Source organism: Hetaerina americana, unplaced genomic scaffold, assembly GCF_022747635.1.
Source record: "Hetaerina americana unplaced genomic scaffold, ioHetAmer1.1.p SCAF_9, whole genome shotgun sequence".
In the NCBI taxonomy this organism is placed as follows: Eukaryota; Metazoa; Arthropoda; class Insecta; order Odonata; family Calopterygidae; genus Hetaerina; species Hetaerina americana.
The window spans coordinates 15454114-15469538 of record NW_027287538.1 but is presented as its reverse complement, the minus strand read 5'-3'; the positions used below and the strand labels follow the sequence as shown (position 1 = coordinate 15469538).

Here is a 15425-nt window from a genome sequence, read left to right as displayed (position 1 = left end):
AATATTGAAAGCCAACGGCACCCGGTGTTCCCAGGCGGTCACCCATCCAAGTACTATCCGGGCCCGATGCTGCTTAACTTCGGTGATCGGACGAGAACCGGTGTATTCAGCGTGGTATGGCCGATGGCAATTTCCTCCACTCTCGAGTCAACTATTTTAGCAATATCAAGCCCGCAAACACTTGCAACGACGCGACACGACGTCTATTTTCTTGCCCACGGCTTGCATACATCGGGCCGTCCACGACCATACTATATGATGGCGGGAGACGGAGGTAATTTGCCATCTCAAAACGAACTTTGGATAAATGTGGAAGAGATACGGGTTACTACAGCACCAATGCATTGCCCCAAGAGAGCTGGTCGCATCTAGATGAAATGGAATGGTGTCAAAAGGGAACATACCAATTCAAAATCACGCATGCAATGTCTGGCATTGCAAAATAAATTATTTGAAAAAAATTAAAAACATCAGAGAATGCCTCAAAATACGTTCGTTTCGGAAAAAAAATATTGAAAGCCAACGGCACCCGGTGTTCCCAGGCGGTCACCCATCCAAGTACTATCCGGGCCCGATGCTGCTTAACTTCGGTGATCGGACGAGAACCGGTGTATTCAGCGTGGTATGGCCGTTGGCATTTTCCACCACTCTCGAGTCAACTATTTTAGCAATATCAAGCCCGCAAACACTTGCAACGACGCGACACGACGTCTATTTTCTTGCCCACGGCTTGCATACATCGGGCCGTCCACGACCATACTATATGATGGCGGGAGACGGAGGTAATTTGCCATCTCAAAACGAACTTTGGATAAATGTGGAAGAGATACGGGTTACTACAGCACCAATGCATTGCCCCAAGAGAGCTGGTCGCATCTAGATGAAATGGAATGGTGTCAAAAGGGAACATACCAATTCAAAATCACGCATGCAATGTCTGGCATTGCAAAATAAATTATTTGAAAAAAATTAAAAACATCAGAGAATGCCTCAAAATACGTTCGTTTCGGAAAAAAAATATTGAAAGCCAACGGCACCCGGTGTTCCCAGGCGGTCACCCATCCAAGTACTATCCGGGCCCGATGCTGCTTAACTTCGGTGATCGGACGAGAACCGGTGTATTCAGCGTGGTATGGCCGTTGGCAATTTCCACCACTCTCGAGTCAACTATTTTAGCAATATCAAGCCCGCAAACACTTGCAACGACGCGACACGACGTCTATTTTCTTGCCCACGGCTTGCATACATCGGGCCGTCCACGACCATACTATATGATGGCGGGAGACGGAGGTAATTTGCCATCTCAAAACGAACTTTGGATAAATGTGGAAGAGATACGGGTTACTACAGCACCAATGCATTGCCCCAAGAGAGCTGGTCGCATCTAGATGAAATGGAATGGTGTCAAAAGGGAACATACCAATTCAAAATCACGCATGCAATGTCTGGCATTGCAAAATAAATTATTTGAAAAAAATTTAAAACATCAGAGAATGCCTCAAAATACGTTCGTTTCGGAAAAAAAATATTGAAAGCCAACGGCACCCGGTGTTCCCAGGCGGTCACCCATCCAAGTACTATCCGGGCCCGATGCTGCTTAACTTCGGTGATCGGACGAGAACCGGTGTATTCAGCGTGGTATGGCCGTTGGCAATTTCCACCACTCTCGAGTCAACTATTTTAGCAATATCAAGCCCGCAAACACTTGCAACGACGCGACACGACGTCTATTTTCTTGCCCACGGCTTGCATACATCGGGCCGTCCACGACCATACTATATGATGGCGGGAGACGGAGGTAATTTGCCATCTCAAAACGAACTTTGGATAAATGTGGAAGAGATACGGGTTACTACAGCACCAATGCATTGCCCCAAGAGAGCTGGTCGCATCTAGATGAAATGGAATGGTGTCAAAAGGGAACATACCAATTCAAAATCACGCATGCAATGTCTGGCATTGCAAAATAAATTATTTGAAAAAAATTTAAAACATCAGAGAATGCCTCAAAATACGTTCGTTTCGGAAAAAAAATATTGAAAGCCAACGGCACCCGGTGTTCCCAGGCGGTCACCCATCCAAGTACTATCCGGGCCCGATGCTGCTTAACTTCGGTGATCGGACGAGAACCGGTGTATTCAGCGTGGTATGGCCGTTGGCATTTTCCACCACTCTCGAGTCAACTATTTTAGCAATATCAAGCCCGCAAACACTTGCAACGACGCGACACGACGTCTATTTTCTTGCCCACGGCTTGCATACATCGGGCCGTCCACGACCATACTATATGATGGCGGGAGACGGAGGTAATTTGCCATCTCAAAACGAACTTTGGATAAATGTGGAAGAGATACGGGTTACTACAGCACCAATGCATTGCCCCAAGAGAGCTGGTCGCATCTAGATGAAATGGAATGGTGTCAAAAGGGAACATACCAATTCAAAATCACGCATGCAATGTCTGGCATTGCAAAATAAATTATTTGAAAAAAATTAAAAACATCAGAGAATGCCTCAAAATACGTTCGTTTCGGAAAAAAAATATTGAAAGCCAACGGCACCCGGTGTTCCCAGGCGGTCACCCATCCAAGTACTATCCGGGCCCGATGCTGCTTAACTTCGGTGATCGGACGAGAACCGGTGTATTCAGCGTGGTATGGCCGTTGGCAATTTCCACCACTCTCGAGTCAACTATTTTAGCAATATCAAGCCCGCAAACACTTGCAACGACGCGACACGACGTCTATTTTCTTGCCCACGGCTTGCATACATCGGGCCGTCCACGACCATACTATATGATGGCGGGAGACGGAGGTAATTTGCCATCTCAAAACGAACTTTGGATAAATGTGGAAGAGATACGGGTTACTACAGCACCAATGCATTGCCCCAAGAGAGCTGGTCGCATCTAGATGAAATGGAATGGTGTCAAAAGGGAACATACCAATTCAAAATCACGCATGCAATGTCTGGCATTGCAAAATAAATTATTTGAAAAAAATTTAAAACATCAGAGAATGCCTCAAAATACGTTCTTTCGGAAAAAAAATATTGAAAGCCAACGGCACCCGGTGTTCCCAGGCGGTCACCCATCCAAGTACTATCCGGGCCCGATGCTGCTTAACTTCGGTGATCGGACGAGAACCGGTGTATTCAGCGTGGTATGGCCGTTGGCAATTTCCACCACTCTCGAGTCAACTATTTTAGCAATATCAAGCCCGCAAACACTTGCAACGACGCGACACGACGTCTATTTTCTTGCCCACGGCTTGCATACATCGGGCCGTCCACGACCATACTATATGATGGCGGGAGACGGAGGTAATTTGCCATCTCAAAACGAACTTTGGATAAATGTGGAAGAGATACGGGTTACTACAGCACCAATGCATTGCCCCAAGAGAGCTGGTCGCATCTAGATGAAATGGAATGGTGTCAAAAGGGAACATACCAATTCAAAATCACGCATGCAATGTCTGGCATTGCAAAATAAATTATTTGAAAAAAATTTAAAACATCAGAGAATGCCTCAAAATACGTTCGTTTCGGAAAAAAAATATTGAAAGCCAACGGCACCCGGTGTTCCCAGGCGGTCACCCATCCAAGTACTATCCGGGCCCGATGCTGCTTAACTTCGGTGATCGGACGAGAACCGGTGTATTCAGCGTGGTATGGCCGTTGGCATTTTCCACCACTCTCGAGTCAACTATTTTAGCAATATCAAGCCCGCAAACACTTGCAACGACGCGACACGACGTCTATTTTCTTGCCCACGGCTTGCATACATCGGGCCGTCCACGACCATACTATATGATGGCGGGAGACGGAGGTAATTTGCCATCTCAAAACGAACTTTGGATAAATGTGGAAGAGATACGGGTTACTACAGCACCAATGCATTGCCCCAAGAGAGCTGGTCGCATCTAGATGAAATGGAATGGTGTCAAAAGGGAACATACCAATTCAAAATCACGCATGCAATGTCTGGCATTGCAAAATAAATTATTTGAAAAAAATTAAAAACATCAGAGAATGCCTCAAAATACGTTCGTTTCGGAAAAAAAATATTGAAAGCCAACGGCACCCGGTGTTCCCAGGCGGTCACCCATCCAAGTACTATCCGGGCCCGATGCTGCTTAACTTCGGTGATCGGACGAGAACCGGTGTATTCAGCGTGGTATGGCCGTTGGCAATTTCCACCACTCTCGAGTCAACTATTTTAGCAATATCAAGCCCGCAAACACTTGCAACGACGCGACACGACGTCTATTTTCTTGCCCACGGCTTGCATACGTCGGGCCGTCCACGACCATACTATATGATGGCGGGAGACGGAGGTAATTTGCCATCTCAAAACGAACTTTGGATAAATGTGGAAGAGATACGGGTTACTACAGCACCAATGCATTGCCCCAAGAGAGCTGGTCGCATCTAGATGAAATGGAATGGTGTCAAAAGGGAACATACCAATTCAAAATCACGCATGCAATGTCTGGCATTGCAAAATAAATTATTTGAAAAAAATTAAAAACATCAGAGAATGCCTCAAAATACGTTCGTTTCGGAAAAAAAATATTGAAAGCCAACGGCACCCGGTGTTCCCAGGCGGTCACCCATCCAAGTACTATCCGGGCCCGATGCTGCTTAACTTCGGTGATCGGACGAGAACCGGTGAATTCAGCGTGGTATGGCCGTTGGCAATTTCCACCACTCTCGAGTCAACTATTTTAGCAATATCAAGCCCGCAAACACTTGCAACGACGCGACACGACGTCTATTTTCTTGCCCACGGCTTGCATACATCGGGCCGTCCACGACCATACTATATGATGGCGGGAGACGGAGGTAATTTGCCATCTCAAAACGAACTTTGGATAAATGTGGAAGAGATACGGGTTACTACAGCACCAATGCATTGCCCCAAGAGAGCTGGTCGCATCTAGATGAAATGGAATGGTGTCAAAAGGGAACATACCAATTCAAAATCACGCATGCAATGTCTGGCATTGCAAAATAAATTATTTGAAAAAAATTAAAAACATCAGAGAATGCCTCAAAATACGTTCGTTTCGGAAAAAAAATATTGAAAGCCAACGGCACCCGGTGTTCCCAGGCGGTCACCCATCCAAGTACTATCCGGGCCCGATGCTGCTTAACTTCGGTGATCGGACGAGAACCGGTGTATTCAGCGTGGTATGGCCGTTGGCAATTTCCACCACTCTCGAGTCAACTATTTTAGCAATATCAAGCCCGCAAACACTTGCAACGACGCGACACGACGTCTATTTTCTTGCCCACGGCTTGCATACATCGGGCCGTCCACGACCATACTATATGATGGCGGGAGACGGAGGTAATTTGCCATCTCAAAACGAACTTTGGATAAATGTGGAAGAGATACGGGTTACTACAGCACCAATGCATTGCCCCAAGAGAGCTGGTCGCATCTAGATGAAATGGAATGGTGTCAAAAGGGAACATACCAATTCAAAATCACGCATGCAATGTCTGGCATTGCAAAATAAATTATTTGAAAAAAATTTAAAACATCAGAGAATGCCTCAAAATACGTTCGTTTCGGAAAAAAAATATTGAAAGCCAACGGCACCCGGTGTTCCCAGGCGGTCACCCATCCAAGTACTATCCGGGCCCGATGCTGCTTAACTTCGGTGATCGGACGAGAACCGGTGTATTCAGCGTGGTATGGCCGTTGGCAATTTCCACCACTCTCGAGTCAACTATTTTAGCAATATCAAGCCCGCAAACACTTGCAACGACGCGACACGACGTCTATTTTCTTGCCCACGGCTTGCATACATCGGGCCGTCCACGACCATACTATATGATGGCGGGAGACGGAGGTAATTTGCCATCTCAAAACGAACTTTGGATAAATGTGGAAGAGATACGGGTTACTACAGCACCAATGCATTGCCCCAAGAGAGCTGGTCGCATCTAGATGAAATGGAATGGTGTCAAAAGGGAACATACCAATTCAAAATCACGCATGCAATGTCTGGCATTGCAAAATAAATTATTTGAAAAAAATTTAAAACATCAGAGAATGCCTCAAAATACGTTCGTTTCGGAAAAAAAATATTGAAAGCCAACGGCACCCGGTGTTCCCAGGCGGTCACCCATCCAAGTACTATCCGGGCCCGATGCTGCTTAACTTCGGTGATCGGACGAGAACCGGTGTATTCAGCGTGGTATGGCCGTTGGCATTTTCCACCACTCTCGAGTCAACTATTTTAGCAATATCAAGCCCGCAAACACTTGCAACGACGCGACACGACGTCTATTTTCTTGCCCACGGCTTGCATACATCGGGCCGTCCACGACCATACTATATGATGGCGGGAGACGGAGGTAATTTGCCATCTCAAAACGAACTTTGGATAAATGTGGAAGAGATACGGGTTACTACAGCACCAATGCATTGCCCCAAGAGAGCTGGTCGCATCTAGATGAAATGGAATGGTGTCAAAAGGGAACATACCAATTCAAAATCACGCATGCAATGTCTGGCATTGCAAAATAAATTATTTGAAAAAAATTAAAAACATCAGAGAATGCCTCAAAATACGTTCGTTTCGGAAAAAAAATATTGAAAGCCAACGGCACCCGGTGTTCCCAGGCGGTCACCCATCCAAGTACTATCCGGGCCCGATGCTGCCTAACTTCGGTGATCGGACGAGAACCGGTGTATTCAGCGTGGTATGGCCGTTGGCAATTCCCACCACTCTCGAGTCAACTATTTTAGCAATATCAAGCCCGCAAACACTTGCAACGACGCGACACGACGTCTATTTTCTTGCCCACGGCTTGCATACATCGGGCCGTCCACGACCATACTATATGATGGCGGGAGACGGAGGTAATTTGCCATCTCAAAACGAACTTTGGATAAATGTGGAAGAGATACGGGTTACTACAGCACCAATGCATTGCCCCAAGAGAGCTGGTCGCATCTAGATGAAATGGAATGGTGTCAAAAGGGAACATACCAATTCAAAATCACGCATGCAATGTCTGGCATTGCAAAATAAATTATTTGAAAAAAATTAAAAACATCAGAGAATGCCTCAAAATACGTTCGTTTCGGAAAAAAAATATTGAAAGCCAACGGCACCCGGTGTTCCCAGGCGGTCACCCATCCAAGTACTATCCGGGCCCGATGCTGCTTAACTTCGGTGATCGGACGAGAACCGGTGTATTCAGCGTGGTATGGCCGTTGGCAATTTCCACCACTCTCGAGTCAACTATTTTAGCAATATCAAGCCCGCAAACACTTGCAACGACGCGACACGACGTCTATTTTCTTGCCCACGGCTTGCATACATCGGGCCGTCCACGACCATACTATATGATGGCGGGAGACGGAGGTAATTTGCCATCTCAAAACGAACTTTGGATAAATGTGGAAGAGATACGGGTTACTACAGCACCAATGCATTGCCCCAAGAGAGCTGGTCGCATCTAGATGAAATGGAATGGTGTCAAAAGGGAACATACCAATTCAAAATCACGCATGCAATGTCTGGCATTGCAAAATAAATTATTTGAAAAAAATTTAAAACATCAGAGAATGCCTCAAAATACGTTCGTTTCGGAAAAAAAATATTGAAAGCCAACGGCACCCGGTGTTCCCAGGCGGTCACCCATCCAAGTACTATCCGGGCCCGATGCTGCTTAACTTCGGTGATCGGACGAGAACCGGTGTATTCAGCGTGGTATGGCCGTTGGCAATTTCCACCACTCTCGAGTCAACTATTTTAGCAATATCAAGCCCGCAAACACTTGCAACGACGCGACACGACGTCTATTTTCTTGCCCACGGCTTGCATACATCGGGCCGTCCACGACCATACTATATGATGGCGGGAGACGGAGGTAATTTGCCATCTCAAAACGAACTTTGGATAAATGTGGAAGAGATACGGGTTACTACAGCACCAATGCATTGCCCCAAGAGAGCTGGTCGCATCTAGATGAAATGGAATGGTGTCAAAAGGGAACATACCAATTCAAAATCACGCATGCAATGTCTGGCATTGCAAAATAAATTATTTGAAAAAAATTAAAAACATCAGAGAATGCCTCAAAATACGTTCGTTTCGGAAAAAAAATATTGAAAGCCAACGGCACCCGGTGTTCCCAGGCGGTCACCCATCCAAGTACTATCCGGGCCCGATGCTGCTTAACTTCGGTGATCGGACGAGAACCGGTGTATTCAGCGTGGTATGGCCGTTGGCAATTTCCACCACTCTCGAGTCAACTATTTTAGCAATATCAAGCCCGCAAACACTTGCAACGACGCGACACGACGTCTATTTTCTTGCCCACGGCTTGCATACATCGGGCCGTCCACGACCATACTATATGATGGCGGGAGACGGAGGTAATTTGCCATCTCAAAACGAACTTTGGATAAATGTGGAAGAGATACGGGTTACTACAGCACCAATGCATTGCCCCAAGAGAGCTGGTCGCATCTAGATGAAATGGAATGGTGTCAAAAGGGAACATACCAATTCAAAATCACGCATGCAATGTCTGGCATTGCAAAATAAATTATTTGAAAAAAATTAAAAATATCAGAGAATGCCTCAAAATACGTTCGTTTCGGAAAAAAAATATTGAAAGCCAACGGCACCCGGTGTTCCCAGGCGGTCACCCATCCAAGTACTATCCGGGCCCGATGCTGCTTAACTTCGATCTCGGACGAGAACCGGTGTATTCAGCGTGGTATGGCCGTTGGCAATTTCTACCACTCTCGAGTCAACTATTTTAGCAATATCAAGCCCGCAAACACTTGCAACGACGCGACACGACGTCTATTTTCTTGCCCACGGCTTGCATACATCGGGCCGTCCACGACCATACTATATGATGGCGGGAGACGGAGGTAATTTGCCATCTCAAAACGAACTTTGGATAAATGTGGAAGAGATACGGGTTACTACAGCACCAATGCATTGCCCCAAGAGAGCTGGTCGCATCTAGATGAAATGGAATGGTGTCAAAAGGGAACATACCAATTCAAAATCACGCATGCAATGTCTGGCATTGCAAAATAAATTATTTGAAAAAAATTAAAAACATCAGAGAATGCCTCAAAATACGTTCGTTTCGGAAAAAAAATATTGAAAGCCAACGGCACCCGGTGTTCCCAGGCGGTCACCCATCCAAGTACTATCCGGGCCCGATGCTGCTTAACTTCGGTGATCGGACGAGAACCGGTGCATTCAGAGTGGTATGGCCGTTGGCAATTTCAACCACTCTCGAGTCAACTATTTTAGCAATATCAAGCCCGCAAACACTTGCAACGACGCGACACGACGTCTATTTTCTTGCCCACGGCTTGCATACATCGGGCCGTCCACGACCATAGTATATGATGGCGGGAGACGGAGGTAATTTGCCATCTCAAAACGAACTTTGGATAAATGTGGAAGAGATACGGGTTACTACAGCACCAATGCATTGCCCCAAGAGAGCTGGTCGCATCTAGATGAAATGGAATGGTGTCAAAAGGGAACATACCAATTCAAAATCACGCATGCAATGTCTGGCATTGCAAAATAAATTATTTGAAAAAAATTTAAAACATCAGAGAATGCCTCAAAATACGTTCGTTTCGGAAAAAAAATATTTAAAGCCAACGGCACCCGGTGTTCCCAGGCGGTCACCCATCCAAGTACTATCCGGGCCCGATGCTGCTTAACTTCGGTGATCGGACGAGAACCGGTGTATTCAGCGTGGTATGGCCGTTGGCAATTTCCACCACTCTCGAGTCAACTATTTTAGCAATATCAAGCCCGCAAACACTTGCAACGACGCGACACGACGTCTATTTTCTTGCCCACGGCTTGCATACATCGGGCCGTCCACGACCATATGATGGCGGGAGACGGAGGTAATTTGCCATCTCAAAACGAACTTTGGATAAATGTGGAAGAGATACGGGTTACTACAGCACCAATGCATTGCCCCAAGAGAGCTGGTCGCATCTAGATGAAATGGAATGGTGTCAAAAGGGAACATACCAATTCAAAATCACGCATGCAATGTCTGGCATTGCAAAATAAATTATTTGAAAAAAATTTAAAACATCAGAGAATGCCTCAAAATACGTTCGTTTCGGAAAAAAAATATTGAAAGCCAACGGCACCCGGTGTTCCCAGGCGGTCACCCATCCAAGTACTATCCGGGCCCGATGCTGCTTAACTTCGGTGATCGGACGAGAACCGGTGTATTCAGCGTGGTATGGCCGTTGGCAATTTCCACCACTCTCGAGTCAACTATTTTAGCAATATCAAGCCCGCAAACACTTGCAACGACGCGACACGACGTCTATTTTCTTGCCCACGGCTTGCATACATCGGGCCGTCCACGACCATACTATATGATGGCGGGAGACGGAGGTAATTTGCCATCTCAAAACGAACTTTGGATAAATGTGGAAGAGATACGGGTTACTACAGCACCAATGCATTGCCCCAAGAGAGCTGGTCGCATCTAGATGAAATGGAATGGTGTCAAAAGGGAACATACCAATTCAAAATCACGCATGCAATGTCTGGCATTGCAAAATAAATTATTTGAAAAAAATTTAAAACATCAGAGAATGCCTCAAAATACGTTCGTTTCGGAAAAAAAATATTGAAAGCCAACGGCACCCGGTGTTCCCAGGCGGTCACCCATCCAAGTACTATCCGGGCCCGATGCTGCTTAACTTCGGTGATCGGACGAGAACCGGTGTATTCAGCGTGGTATGGCCGTTGGCAATTTCCACCACTCTCGAGTCAACTATTTTAGCAATATCAAGCCCGCAAACACTTGCAACGACGCGACACGGCGTCTATTTTCTTGCCCACGGCTTGCATACATCGGGCCGTCCACGACCATACTATATGATGGCGGGAGACGGAGGTAATTTGCCATTTCAAAACGAACTTTGGATAAATGTGGAAGAGATACGGGTTACTACAGCACCAATGCATTGCCCCAAGAGAGCTGGTCGCATCTAGATGAAATGGAATGGTGTCAAAAGGGAACATACCAATTCAAAATCACGCATGCAATGTCTGGCATTGCAAAATAAATTATTTGAAAAAAATTAAAAACATCAGAGAATGCCTCAAAATACGTTCGTTTCGGAAAAAAAATATTGAAAGCCAACGGCACCCGGTGTTCCCAGGCGGTCACCCATCCAAGTACTATCCGTGCCCGATGCTGCTTAACTTCGGTGATCGGACGAGAACCGGTGTATTCAGCGTGGTATGGCCGTTGGCATTTTCCACCACTCTCGAGTCAACTATTTTAGCAATATCAAGCCCGCAAACACTTGCAACGACGCGACACGACGTCTATTTTCTTGCCCACGGCTTGCATACATCGGGCCGTCCACGACCATACTATATGATGGCGGGAGACGGAGGTAATTTGCCATCTCAAAACGAACTTTGGATAAATGTGGAAGAGATACGGGTTACTACAGCACCAATGCATTGCCCCAAGAGAGCTGGTCCCATCTAGATGAAATGGAATGGTGTCAAAAGGGAACATACCAATTCAAAATCACGCATGCAATGTCTGGCATTGCAAAATAAATTATTTGAAAAAAATTTAAAACATCAGAGAATGCCTCAAAATACGTTCGTTTCGGAAAAAAAATATTTAAAGCCAACGGCACCCGGTGTTCCCAGGCGGTCACCCATCCAAGTACTATCCGGGCCCGATGCTGCTTAACTTCGGTGATCGGACGAGAACCGGTGTATTCAGCGTGGTATGGCCGTTGGCAATTTCCACCACTCTCGAGTCAACTATTTTAGCAATATCAAGCCCGCAAACACTTGCAACGACGCGACACGACGTCTATTTTCTTGCCCACGGCTTGCATACATCGGGCCGTCCACGACCATACTATATGATGGCGGGAGACGGAGGTAATTTGCCATCTCAAAACGAACTTTGGATAAATGTGGAAGAGATACGGGTTACTACAGCACCAATGCATTGCCCCAAGAGAGCTGGTCGCATCTAGATGAAATGGAATGGTGTCAAAAGGGAACATACCAATTCAAAATCACGCATGCAATGTCTGGCATTGCAAAATAAATTATTTGAAAAAAATTAAAAACATCAGAGAATGCCTCAAAATACGTTCGTTTCGGAAAAAAAATATTGAAAGCCAACGGCACCCGGTGTTCCCAGGCGGTCACCCATCCAAGTACTATCCGGGCCCGATGCTGCTTAACTTCGGTGATCGGACGAGAACCGGTGTATTCAGCGTGGTATGGCCGTTGGCATTTTCCACCACTCTCGAGTCAACTATTTTAGCAATATCAAGCCCGCAAACACTTGCAACGACGCGACACGACGTCTATTTTCTTGCCCACGGCTTGCATACATCGGGCCGTCCACGACCATACTATATGATGGCGGGAGACGGAGGTAATTTGCCATCTCAAAACGAACTTTGGATAAATGTGGAAGAGATACGGGTTACTACAGCACCAATGCATTGCCCCAAGAGAGCTGGTCGCATCTAGATGAAATGGAATGGTGTCAAAAGGGAACATACCAATTCAAAATCACGCATGCAATGTCTGGCATTGCAAAATAAATTATTTGAAAAAAATTAAAAACATCAGAGAATGCCTCAAAATACGTTCGTTTCGGAAAAAAAATATTGAAAGCCAACGGCACCCGGTGTTCCCAGGCGGTCACCCATCCAAGTACTATCCGGGCCCGATGCTGCTTAACTTCGGTGATCGGACGAGAACCGGTGTATTCAGCGTGGTATTTTTTTTTTTTTTTTTTATTGCATGTATTTCCATTCACAGACATAGTTATTTAACACCATGTGCACCATCTTAAGCGTGCATAAGACCACAGATTGAACATTTTCACAATTGAACAATTCTAAACAAAGGATGATATAAGTATGAACCACTTATGAACTATAAGCATTCGGAAAGTGTTCACCGTCACATAACTTAGGGAACATTTTCCTTACTTGAATTAACAATACAAGATCCTTTATAGGGAACAAAATGATTACAATGAAATCAAGCCAATTATAAATAGTCAAATTTTTTTTAAACATCCCCTTTGCGTCTTTTTTTCACAGTTAAACATTAATGATACATTGTTTACATTATTATCTGCTCTTATTTATTGAACGTATTCCCTTTATTCACATACTTGTTATCGGTAATATATTTCCTTGCATACATGACAGTTTACATTGAGTCCAAGACCAATTTTCTTTAAACTTGTTATTCTTTCATGACTTCTTTTTTTACCATTTGTTCTACTTTCTTCCAATATGGCTGTAATCGGCCCGGTAGGTTTTTGCTCTCTTTTTTCACTTGTTCCCACCAACTTTCTATATCTATTTTAACCCACTTGTGTACCGTAAGAAGGTGCTGTCCAATCAGCCAGCACATTGTTTCCATTTTCACGCGGGGAAAGATGTTGAAATCCAGAATCATCATATTCCTATTTCCTATCTCCTTTTCTCCAAAGGTGTTTAATTCTCTAAATGTTCTTTTTATTAGGCACCACCTCCTCCTTGAGATGGTGCATTCGAACACCCTGTGGTCTTGTGTGTCGGCTTTGTCACAGTATTCGCATTCGTTCCTGCTTGTTAGATACATGTTTTGTTTCACTTGCTGGGTGGTCACTATATAGTTTGCGAATAGGAATAGGACGCTCTTTGTCCTTAGGGTCATGGCTATTTCGTTGATGTTCTTCCACACTCTCTTCCAATTTACCGATAGGATGTGCTTTTCGATGTTGATTCGGTGGTTGTCGTCGCTTCTGAGTTGTCGGTAAAGGCACTTGGTGGTGGCTGTCACTCCTCTCGGCATCTTTTCTACTAAGTCCTTAACTTTCCTGATAGTTTTCATCAGCAGTCTATCCTGCCCTGGTGCACCCCATGCCGCCTTTAGCAGATCTTTTGAATGTTGACAGTCGTCGGATAGGATGTTTATTACTGTCTTTGCATAGAGTGCCAGGGCTTTGTCCCGCACGTCGATCAGCCCTAGGCCCCCCTTCCCCTTGGGTAGACAGGCCTGGCTCTTTGCTACTCTTAGCAAATGCCCTCCCCAAAGGTATTGCGTTGCTATTTTCGTCAATAGAGCCCCATGTTTTTCTGGCAACGGGAAAATCAGTGCGGCGTACCATGCCTTGGATAATAACAATGCGTTTATCGCAAGGACTTTCTGATGTATGTTTAGGTCCCTGTCTCTCAATTGCGCTAATGTTCCTTTTATCATTCTCGTTGCCTTTTCCCATACTGCGTTTGTCGTCTCCGTGGAAGTCCTACTCCATGGAATGCCCAGAATGTCCATCGAGGTCACCTCTTTCCATTCACTGGTCGCGGTGAAGTCGGCGTCTTTTATTGTCAAGGCCTTTGTCTTTTCCATGTTTACTTTTTGCCCGCTTTCCTCCTCATATTCCTTTAATGATTTCCCTATTACATGAATTTCCGCTTGATCTTGGGCGAAGATCGTTACGTCGTCCGCATAAGCCACCGCGGACACTTTTCCGTTCCCCGCCGGGATTCCTTTAATGTTTCTGCGAAGACTATGTAGCAGGGGCTCCAGTGATATAGAGAACAGAAGCATCGAAAGCGGACAGCCTTGTCTGATTGATCTTCTCACGGGGAACGACTTTGTTTCGGCCCCCGCGCTCAATTTTACTTTCGACGTGATGTTGTTCGTGAACATTTTTATTGTATTCAAAAACTTTTCGGGGAATCCCATCCTCTTTAATGTGTTCAATACGTGGTTTATGTTCACCCTGTCGAAAGCCTTCTCAATATCTACCGCTACCAGTTTAAGGCCCGCGCCCTGCCTGCTCTCGTGGCTCGCGATTGCGTCTCTGATCGTTGTCAGCGCCGTTACAATGTTCCTCCCCTTTCCTACTATGTGTTGGTCTGGCCCGATTATCTTTTCCACGGCTTCGTTGAGTCTGGTTTTAACGATTTTAGCTACTACCTTGTAATCGGCGTTGAGGAGGGTGATGGGTCTGTAGTCATTTAGGCTCCTTGGCTCTTTTCTTTTCGGCACTAGGACAATTTTCCCCTCTCTTTGGGTCGTGGTGAGGGTGCCATTTTGGAGGATGTTCTCTATCGCTGGAATGATTAAATCCTTCAGCTCTTCCCAGAATTCTACGTAGAATTCAAAAGGGATACCGTCGGTACCCGGGGACCTCCCCTTGGGGAGCCATCTCATAGCATCCTCGCACTCCTCCCTTGTGATTCTTTCCGCCATCCTCTCTGCCACCTCCACTGGCAGTTGGGGGAGTGGCGTGAGATTTTCTGTCTCTTCCTTGAGTGATGTGTCCTCCCCAGAAAGGAGAGTCTCAAAATGGTGGCATACATGCTCTATGATTTCTCTCTCTTCTTTTAA

At 45.7% G+C, this 15425-nt stretch overlaps 25 non-coding genes and 1 pseudogene across 25 annotated transcripts; all 26 read right to left on the bottom strand.

Moving 5' to 3' along the window:
- Positions 1–9: 9 nt before the first annotated feature.
- LOC139699689 (5S ribosomal RNA) lies at positions 10–128 on the bottom strand. The gene has a single exon (XR_011703556.1). It is a non-coding gene; the product is annotated as a 5S ribosomal RNA (ribosomal RNA).
- Positions 129–517: 389 nt separating this feature from the next.
- Positions 518–636, bottom strand: LOC139699429 (5S ribosomal RNA). The gene has a single exon (XR_011703312.1). It is a non-coding gene; the product is annotated as a 5S ribosomal RNA (ribosomal RNA).
- Positions 637–1025: 389 nt separating this feature from the next.
- LOC139699428 (5S ribosomal RNA) lies at positions 1026–1144 on the bottom strand. Its single transcript, XR_011703311.1, has one exon. It is a non-coding gene; the product is annotated as a 5S ribosomal RNA (ribosomal RNA).
- A 389-nt stretch (positions 1145–1533) lies between these two features.
- LOC139699427 (5S ribosomal RNA) lies at positions 1534–1652 on the bottom strand. Its single transcript, XR_011703310.1, has one exon. It is a non-coding gene; the product is annotated as a 5S ribosomal RNA (ribosomal RNA).
- Positions 1653–2041: 389 nt separating this feature from the next.
- On the bottom strand, positions 2042–2160 carry LOC139699425 (5S ribosomal RNA). The gene has a single exon (XR_011703308.1). It is a non-coding gene; the product is annotated as a 5S ribosomal RNA (ribosomal RNA).
- Positions 2161–2549: 389 nt separating this feature from the next.
- On the bottom strand, positions 2550–2668 carry LOC139699424 (5S ribosomal RNA). The gene has a single exon (XR_011703307.1). It is a non-coding gene; the product is annotated as a 5S ribosomal RNA (ribosomal RNA).
- A 388-nt stretch (positions 2669–3056) lies between these two features.
- LOC139699423 (5S ribosomal RNA) lies at positions 3057–3175 on the bottom strand. The gene has a single exon (XR_011703306.1). It is a non-coding gene; the product is annotated as a 5S ribosomal RNA (ribosomal RNA).
- A 389-nt stretch (positions 3176–3564) lies between these two features.
- On the bottom strand, positions 3565–3683 carry LOC139699422 (5S ribosomal RNA). The gene has a single exon (XR_011703305.1). It is a non-coding gene; the product is annotated as a 5S ribosomal RNA (ribosomal RNA).
- Positions 3684–4072: 389 nt separating this feature from the next.
- Positions 4073–4191, bottom strand: LOC139699421 (5S ribosomal RNA). Its single transcript, XR_011703304.1, has one exon. It is a non-coding gene; the product is annotated as a 5S ribosomal RNA (ribosomal RNA).
- Positions 4192–4580: 389 nt separating this feature from the next.
- LOC139699618 (5S ribosomal RNA) lies at positions 4581–4699 on the bottom strand. The gene has a single exon (XR_011703490.1). It is a non-coding gene; the product is annotated as a 5S ribosomal RNA (ribosomal RNA).
- Positions 4700–5088: 389 nt separating this feature from the next.
- Positions 5089–5207, bottom strand: LOC139699419 (5S ribosomal RNA). The gene has a single exon (XR_011703302.1). It is a non-coding gene; the product is annotated as a 5S ribosomal RNA (ribosomal RNA).
- Positions 5208–5596: 389 nt separating this feature from the next.
- LOC139699418 (5S ribosomal RNA) lies at positions 5597–5715 on the bottom strand. The gene has a single exon (XR_011703301.1). It is a non-coding gene; the product is annotated as a 5S ribosomal RNA (ribosomal RNA).
- Positions 5716–6104: 389 nt separating this feature from the next.
- Positions 6105–6223, bottom strand: LOC139699417 (5S ribosomal RNA). Its single transcript, XR_011703300.1, has one exon. It is a non-coding gene; the product is annotated as a 5S ribosomal RNA (ribosomal RNA).
- Positions 6224–6612: 389 nt separating this feature from the next.
- On the bottom strand, positions 6613–6731 carry LOC139699715 (5S ribosomal RNA). The gene has a single exon (XR_011703581.1). It is a non-coding gene; the product is annotated as a 5S ribosomal RNA (ribosomal RNA).
- A 389-nt stretch (positions 6732–7120) lies between these two features.
- On the bottom strand, positions 7121–7239 carry LOC139699416 (5S ribosomal RNA). The gene has a single exon (XR_011703299.1). It is a non-coding gene; the product is annotated as a 5S ribosomal RNA (ribosomal RNA).
- Positions 7240–7628: 389 nt separating this feature from the next.
- On the bottom strand, positions 7629–7747 carry LOC139699415 (5S ribosomal RNA). Its single transcript, XR_011703298.1, has one exon. It is a non-coding gene; the product is annotated as a 5S ribosomal RNA (ribosomal RNA).
- A 389-nt stretch (positions 7748–8136) lies between these two features.
- LOC139699413 (5S ribosomal RNA) lies at positions 8137–8255 on the bottom strand. Its single transcript, XR_011703296.1, has one exon. It is a non-coding gene; the product is annotated as a 5S ribosomal RNA (ribosomal RNA).
- Positions 8256–8644: 389 nt separating this feature from the next.
- On the bottom strand, positions 8645–8762 carry LOC139699154 (5S ribosomal RNA). The gene has a single exon (XR_011703078.1). It is a non-coding gene; the product is annotated as a 5S ribosomal RNA (ribosomal RNA).
- Positions 8763–9151: 389 nt separating this feature from the next.
- On the bottom strand, positions 9152–9270 carry LOC139699701 (5S ribosomal RNA). The gene has a single exon (XR_011703567.1). It is a non-coding gene; the product is annotated as a 5S ribosomal RNA (ribosomal RNA).
- A 389-nt stretch (positions 9271–9659) lies between these two features.
- Positions 9660–9778, bottom strand: LOC139699412 (5S ribosomal RNA). Its single transcript, XR_011703295.1, has one exon. It is a non-coding gene; the product is annotated as a 5S ribosomal RNA (ribosomal RNA).
- A 384-nt stretch (positions 9779–10162) lies between these two features.
- Positions 10163–10281, bottom strand: LOC139699411 (5S ribosomal RNA). Its single transcript, XR_011703294.1, has one exon. It is a non-coding gene; the product is annotated as a 5S ribosomal RNA (ribosomal RNA).
- Positions 10282–10670: 389 nt separating this feature from the next.
- On the bottom strand, positions 10671–10789 carry LOC139699410 (5S ribosomal RNA). Its single transcript, XR_011703293.1, has one exon. It is a non-coding gene; the product is annotated as a 5S ribosomal RNA (ribosomal RNA).
- Positions 10790–11178: 389 nt separating this feature from the next.
- On the bottom strand, positions 11179–11297 carry LOC139699711 (5S ribosomal RNA). The gene has a single exon (XR_011703577.1). It is a non-coding gene; the product is annotated as a 5S ribosomal RNA (ribosomal RNA).
- Positions 11298–11686: 389 nt separating this feature from the next.
- On the bottom strand, positions 11687–11805 carry LOC139699409 (5S ribosomal RNA). The gene has a single exon (XR_011703292.1). It is a non-coding gene; the product is annotated as a 5S ribosomal RNA (ribosomal RNA).
- A 389-nt stretch (positions 11806–12194) lies between these two features.
- LOC139699408 (5S ribosomal RNA) lies at positions 12195–12313 on the bottom strand. Its single transcript, XR_011703291.1, has one exon. It is a non-coding gene; the product is annotated as a 5S ribosomal RNA (ribosomal RNA).
- A 399-nt stretch (positions 12314–12712) lies between these two features.
- Positions 12713–12811, bottom strand: LOC139699181 (5S ribosomal RNA; annotated as a pseudogene).
- Between the last annotated feature and the right edge of the window lie 2614 nt (positions 12812–15425).